A 7,445-nucleotide genomic window follows, 5' to 3' on the forward strand; every position below is an offset into this window, starting at 1 on the left:
GAGACAGAGAGAGAGAATGAGCAGGGGAGGGCTGGAGAGAGAGAAAGACACAGAATCCGAAGCAGGCTCCAGGCTCCAAGCTGTCAGCACAGAGCCTGACACGGGGCCAGAAGTCATGAACCACGAGATCATGACCTGCATCGAAGTCGGACGCCCAACCAACTGAGCTACCCAGGAGCCCCTGTATGCAGGTTTTGGTATGGATAATAAGTTTGTAATTCCTTTGGATAGATATCAGAAAGTATGAGTTCTGGATCATATGGTAAGAATATGTTTGGTTTTGTCAGTAACTGCCAGACTGCCTTTCAAAGTGGCGTGCTATTTTGTGTTCCCACCAGTAGTGAATGAGAGCTTCTGTTACTCCACATTCTCACCAGCATTTGATATTGTCATGGTTTTGAATTTAGCTATTCTAACAGGTGTGTGGTAGTATTTTACTGTTGTTTTCATTTGCATTTTCTGAGGACATATGATGTGAAGCATCTTTCCATATGCTTATTTGCCTTCTGTGTATCTTTGGAGAGTGTCTGTTAAGGTCCTTGCCCATTTTTTAATTCTTCAGAATTGTTTTCTAATTCTTCAGTTTTAAGATTTTTTGTATATTTTGGGTAATAGTCCTTTATCACAATCCTTTAGCATATACATTTTTTGCAAATATTTTTCCTTTAATGTGGCTTGTCTTAGTCTCTTCATATTGTATTTGTAGAGCAAAAGTTTTAATTTTAATGAAGTTCATTTATTATTTTTTCTCATGATCATATCTTTTGTGTTTTATCTAGATAGTCATCATTATATCCAGTGTCATTTAGGTTTTGTCCTATGTTTTCTTCTAGAGTTTTATAGTTTTGTGTTTTACATTGATGTCTGTGATCCATTTGGAGTTGATGTTTGTGAAGGGTGTAAGATCTGTGTCTAGGTTCACTTTTTTGCTGTTGTTGCATGTGGATCTCCAGTTGTTGCTGCACCATTTGTTGAGAAGACTGTCTTTGGTTCCTTGTATTGTCTTTGCTTCTTTATCAAAGTTCAGTTGACTATATTAATGTGGATTTGTTTCTGGGCTCTCTATTCTGTTCCACTGATCTATTTGTCTGTTCTTTCACCAATATCCTGCTGTCTTGACTACTATAGCTTTATAATAAGTATTAAAGTTGGGTAATGTCAGTCCACCAATGTTTTTCTTCTTCAATATTGTGTTGGCTATTCTGGAATTTTTGCCTGTCCTATAAGCTTTTGAATTAGCTTTTAATCACCCACAAAATAGATTGCTGGGATTTTTGTTGGTATTGCATTGAATCTATAGATCAAATGTGAAGAATTGATATCATGCTAATATTGTATTCCTATCGATGAATATGGGATATCTCTTCATATATTTAATTGTTCTTTGATTCTGTTCTTCTGAGTTTGTAGTTTTCCTCACACAGATCTCACACATATTTTGTTACACTTGAGAATTAAGATGTAGACATGTTTAGAATTAAGGCATCATTCTGTGTACCACGTGAAGCTTCAGTCTTTCCATTCCTTATTTATTCAGTTTGGTACACGACTTTATCCACAAAATGTGTTTATTTCATTTATATTTTTAAGCTACCTAGCAAAAATTTTTGACAGTAACACACCATGTTAATATTTCCTGTATTTATATTTATATATGTTTCTATCCATGATATTATTCTCTATATTCATTTTGCTCAACATTTTTCCTCTGTTAGACTTTTCTCCTTCCTCTCAAGCCATCCTCCAATTTACAGTCTGAGTGATTGTTAAATATATATATCTGATTATTCCATTTACTTTATTAAGATCTTTTAGTGTTTTCCCAATATACTTAGAGTAAAGCCCTTATATCACTTTCAACACTTCCATTATATGGTTCTCACTTAACTATGAAGAGTTTCTAACCCAAAAAAGTTTTCAAGTATATCTGCTTGTGTGTGTTGTGTATGCATGTGTGTGCGTGTGTGTGTGTGTGTGTGTCTGTAGGATTTTAGAACTGCTACTCCCCTATGTAGAAAATGTATTTTCTTCTTCTGAACTGTTCTTTTATAGGAATAACTACTATATGTATTTTAGTTCTCTATCTTCTTCATTCTCTTAAACTTGACTTTATTCTCCTTTTATTACATAACATCCTTATTTTGATACCACAGAAATCATCATATTGTATTCTATTTTTTTATTAAATTGATTGCATATCCTGGATGACTGACTATAAATTCAATTATAGATCTGTAGCAGTGACCATTTTGTCTCAAAATTTAGCAGATTTCCTGTAAAAAGTAAGCAATTCTTTAATTAATCAATTATTTATTTGATGGAAGGGCCATTGATTATAACAGTGTAATGTATACATATTTTGCTGTATTTGTGTTCAAAGATAAATTAGGAGTGAGGATGAGTGAACTAGGAGTGAGGATAACTGAATTATATTGTTTTGTCTTTATACAACTGTAAAATTTACAAAACCACTTACATTATAACAGTCTAGGAAAGTATATTTCTATATATAAAGAGACAATTTGAACTAGGTAAGTTTTCCCCAGCATAAAATGAGCTTGATAGAAAACCAATTTTCCTTCTAGAAAATTTTTTTTTCATTTCCATACCTACAAAATAGAGACAACTTCACTATCTTGCAAGATTATGGTTAGAATGCTATAAATATTTCAATGTCATATATAAATTTTTTTTTTATTATTTTAGAGAGAGAGTGCACAAGATGGGGAGAAAGGCAAAAGAAGTGAGTGAGAATCTCAAGCAGGTTCCACTCTCATCATGGAGCCCAATATGGGGCTCAATCCCAAGATCCTGGGATCATGACCTTAGCTGAAATCAAGAGTCAGATGCTCAACTGACTGAGCCGCCCAGGCGCCCCACGACATTTTTGTTTTAATGAACAATAGAAAAATACAAGTATTTACTTGATAATATAATATTTTGCAAACTTGTGTAGTATTAAGTAAAATAAACCATTCATTACTAACATAAATTATATTTTTTAAATGTCCTTTCTTTGGGAAAATAATACTCAACAAAAACAGTTGCTTAGTTTAGCTCCCATGTCAAATTCTGGGTTTTGTTGGATGAGATAATATGATTGGTAGCTTCATAAGAACCATTTTTGGCAAAGCTGTTGCCTACCAAAAGGGATGCACTTACTAAAATAAAGGCAAGAGAATACTAAGTTTAAAAATTAAATAGATTCCTTTCAATTACATATTAATTACTTCTAAGTGATATATTTGGTTTATTGGTAAATTACTCAGATACTGCAACTTTTGGTGGAGTCAGATTTTTTTTTTCTAGCTCTGTCTTTCCAAAATCCAAATCCAAATTATCTTCAAGTGTTATTCAGAAGAAAAAGGAAGAGGAGAAGAGGAAAAAAAGAAAAAGTAAAAGAAAACCTAATTCCTCTGATTTCTCTCCTCTACGACTTTTCTTATATTGAAATAATAAAAACCTGGGGAAGAAGAGTAAGTTTATAGGCTCTGTTTTGATTTATCCATTTTTATTTTGGGGTCTGTCTTTTTGGTCTAGTTACTCCTATTGTGAAAATAAATAAAAGAAACCTCATTTAAAATGGAATTGGGAAGCCCTGAAGGCGATTGTTTTAAGTGCCTCATCTTCAAACAGATTCATGAAAAAGACTTTGATGAATACTCTAGAACACAGGTTTTGATACATTTAAGATCATAACCCTGAACTAGTAAGAATTTCCAAAACCCTAATGGAAAACTGATTGTTACAAAGTTTTGTTTTCCAGATTAAAAAGACCCCTTTCCTTCTTCTCCTTTAAGTTGTCTTTAACTTAATTGAGATTTGGTAAAGTGTACCTTTACAACAAAGTTTGAAGCATTTACTCTTTCTTCTTACCAAATTTCTCCCAAATTCTGAAACTCTTATCAAATATTCTTATTTTTCATGACAATGTGTCCATTTGCATAAGTTCTGTAAAACTCCCTTCTTGTAATAGGATGCCCAATGAACCTTGTTCCTGCTGCTTTTAATACACCGCCTATAAAAAGGACATATACTTCAATATTGTAAAGACCTAATTGTTTCTGTTAACCGAATACAGCAATATTGTCAGTGTGATCCTCTGAAAGAGAGACCTTAAACATCATTCTTTGCAACTCTGAGACTTCATCTATTGGAAAAAACATCTCCAGATAAACTTTTCTGTGACCCCATTGGAAAGACCCCTATCAGTTACAGTTAACCAACCCTTGTGCTAACAAACTCCAAGGAATAAATTCTTGGATTTACATGTTATATCTAAAGAAAGTACCAAACCCAGACTGGTCCTGCACACCAACTAGTGACCTGAAAGTAAAGATTTCCAGGAACTGAAGCATACAACAGCAAAAGGAGACAACTTTCCCAAGATGAGCAGACCAGGACTGTCTTTTTGCTTTCTTGCTGCTGCTGCTTCTTACTTTGTTTGTTTGTTTGTTTGTTTTTCCCTTTTTCTCTTGGAGAGACAATGCTTTTATCTAAATTTCTCAGTCTATTTATTGCAAAAGGGGGAAACATCTCTGACTGTTGGATCTGTCACCGGAAACTCTATTCTGTTCATTCATAGTGTCAGATACTCTGTGGTCTTAACCTGTAGCTAATGTCTCTTTAGTCCCAAATGACGCTGCCAGTTATACTTGCAAGCCTATGGGTGTTTCCTATCAGATTAGGTTTTTACAACTTGGTGTTCCCATACCTTGTTTCAACCTTTTCCCAGTTATAACCATGCTAGCTCAACTAAACACCTCCACTTTTGCTGTATGACCCTTGTCCCCCCACATTCTTTTCTTTATCTAAATATGATCTCTTTCCCTGAACCCAAGGGAAGTACAAATGGATTATACCTCTTTGCAAGGTTTTAAGAAAAGATCTCCTTAGGAAGGGATAGGCTTTCAGAATGTTATCTCAATTCCTCGGACCCATGGCTTGAAAAGGTCAGTCAGGAAATCCCAGCTAATGAATCTATCAATAACCAGACCATAGCTGGAATCCTTACACTCCACCTGGTTTCATTTCTGTTTGAGGTGGACAGCATTTCCCAAGGGCATGAGAATGTTAAGATAGCTGACAAAGCAGAGGTCCATGCTTATCGGGACCTAACTGTCCCTGTTAATATCCATAGAAATCAGAAGCTCCCCTTGGTCCACTCTATTGAACATCCATAGCCATCTTAAACAGGAACTTTCAGGAGGCATACATAACTCTGGATTTGCTTCCCTAGGGACAGCCTTTCTCCCATGGATTGGAGTAAATGCCAGTAAATGCATAAGGAAAAATCTTTCCTTAAAATTAGGAAAGCTAGCCCATTCCACAGCCAAAGCAATAACAGCTTGACAACTATCACTGGACTCATTGGCTAAAGTAACTTTGCATAATCAGATAGCTCAAGATTATCTACTTGTTGATTAAGAAATCATTCATGTGATAGTAAATACCACCTGTTGCATATGGATAAATTTCTCTGGGTAAGTAGAAACCTAACTGCATAAAATCAGAGAATGACCACACTGGCTAAAGTGAATGCCACATGATAGTACTTGGACCCTTGGTTATGCAGCTGGTAACCTTCAGATTAGGGGTTCTGATTTAGGACTATTTCCCAAATTGGGGTCATTATTCTGTTCCTGTATAATCAATTTTATTTTAATTTACTTATTGAACTCATGAAACTGCAAGATCATGACCTGAGCTGAAACCAAGAGTGGGACACTTAACTGACTGAGCCACCCAGGCACCCCTCGATTTTTTTAAGTAAACTCTACCTGCAACATGGGCTCAAACTCACAACCCTGAGATTAAGTGTCATATGCTCTAATGACTGAGCCAGCCAAGCACCTCTGTTTAATCAATTTTAAATTTTGTACTTCTTGCCTATCAACTTGCTGCAGAAATAATGCACCAAATTGGTGATGCTGGCTCAGGCCTTTGAGATGATCTCCAACACTTACGACATTGATAAGGCACAGAATTTAGGTGGAACACCCCTGAGCGTTCTTCCTCCTACCTTCCTTATCGCTAGAATGTGGTCTTCACAATGTCCATTCGGTACGCTTTTCCTCACGTGCACACGGGACAGGACGACCAGGAAAAGTCCATTCTGGCACTGAGAGACAAAATCGCTAAATGTGGTAAAATGACCCTAGATCCATGATGCTTTTGAGGAAAGATCTTGATCAAAAGGGGAAAATGTGAAAAGAAAGAAAGAAAACTTCATTTATCATGAAATTGAGAAGATCTGAAGTGGGTTTGCATGCACATACTACTCACTGCAGCCTGCATAACCAGAAGGAAGAGGGAAGAATTATTTTGACAAAAAAGGGACATTTATCACATAGGGGTTTTATCTCTTGCTTTTAAGAAAAATAAGCAAAATCCCTTTCTCTCCCCCAGCAACAACACACTAACCACTGCTGGCAGCCAATGAGAAATCTTCACAATCTCAAACTCTTGTTCTTTTCCAATGAACTTTTGTTCCAAACAGTCCTCCTCAATTTCCTCCTAAAACCTAATAAAAGCTGACCTTGCCTTTGCCTCTTCTGATTTGCCATAGCTTTCATGTCCCAAATTAAAATTCCTTTGCTATTCCCCAATAAACTTTTTTGCTGGTGAAATAACTGGTTATTGCAAGGATTGACATTATGTTAAACTTGTTGCAAACTCCTCATGGAGTCACTAATCACAGAACATTTCTTTCTGTAGTAGCTGTAAGTTAACTTACCCAAAATTAGACCAAACGCCCAATTTATAAATCTTAATGTATTTCTGAAACTGAATATAAATTTATGACACAGTTTAGTTAATTCAGTTAATTTTTCTCACAGGCATATGTGTGTAGTCTCAAAGTGTAATTATAGTAACTCATGATTTTTGTGAATAGATATTTCAGAAGCAAATTATATATCTAATCACTGAATAAAAGAGCTTTTTTTCAAGGATTTAATTCATTGTTTCTTCTTGTGCACATTTGACTATAATGAAATGAAACAAAATTCAAGTTGAGATTTCATAAAATAGCATTGAATGAATGAATTAATGAATTTCTATCTTTAATAACTAGGAAAATACATCATTTTCTGGGTTAATGTATAAAATTGTTTCATGCATAAAATTTGAAGAGTATAATTTCCAACATCATATTTAAAATGTTATGAAATTATAAACCCTCCTTTTTTCCAGTTCTATTTGAATTTTGAAACACACAATATTGATATTTTAAATGTGTGTCAAATCCTTTGAGCAATAAGGTAATATATGGTGTATAATATAACATATCATATATGAAACTTATTGTTATCTGTTCTTGAAATCCACATTGCCCTGGCCCCACAATGCCCTGATAATGGTAAGTCAATAAATGACTAAGCTTCAAAGTTGACTCAATGCTTCTTTTGATTTGAAGTTTTCCTAATTGTTCAACCAGATGCAAT

Source organism: Felis catus, chromosome B1 (assembly GCF_018350175.1).
Source record: "Felis catus isolate Fca126 chromosome B1, F.catus_Fca126_mat1.0, whole genome shotgun sequence".
Taxonomy (NCBI): Eukaryota; Metazoa; Chordata; class Mammalia; order Carnivora; family Felidae; genus Felis; species Felis catus.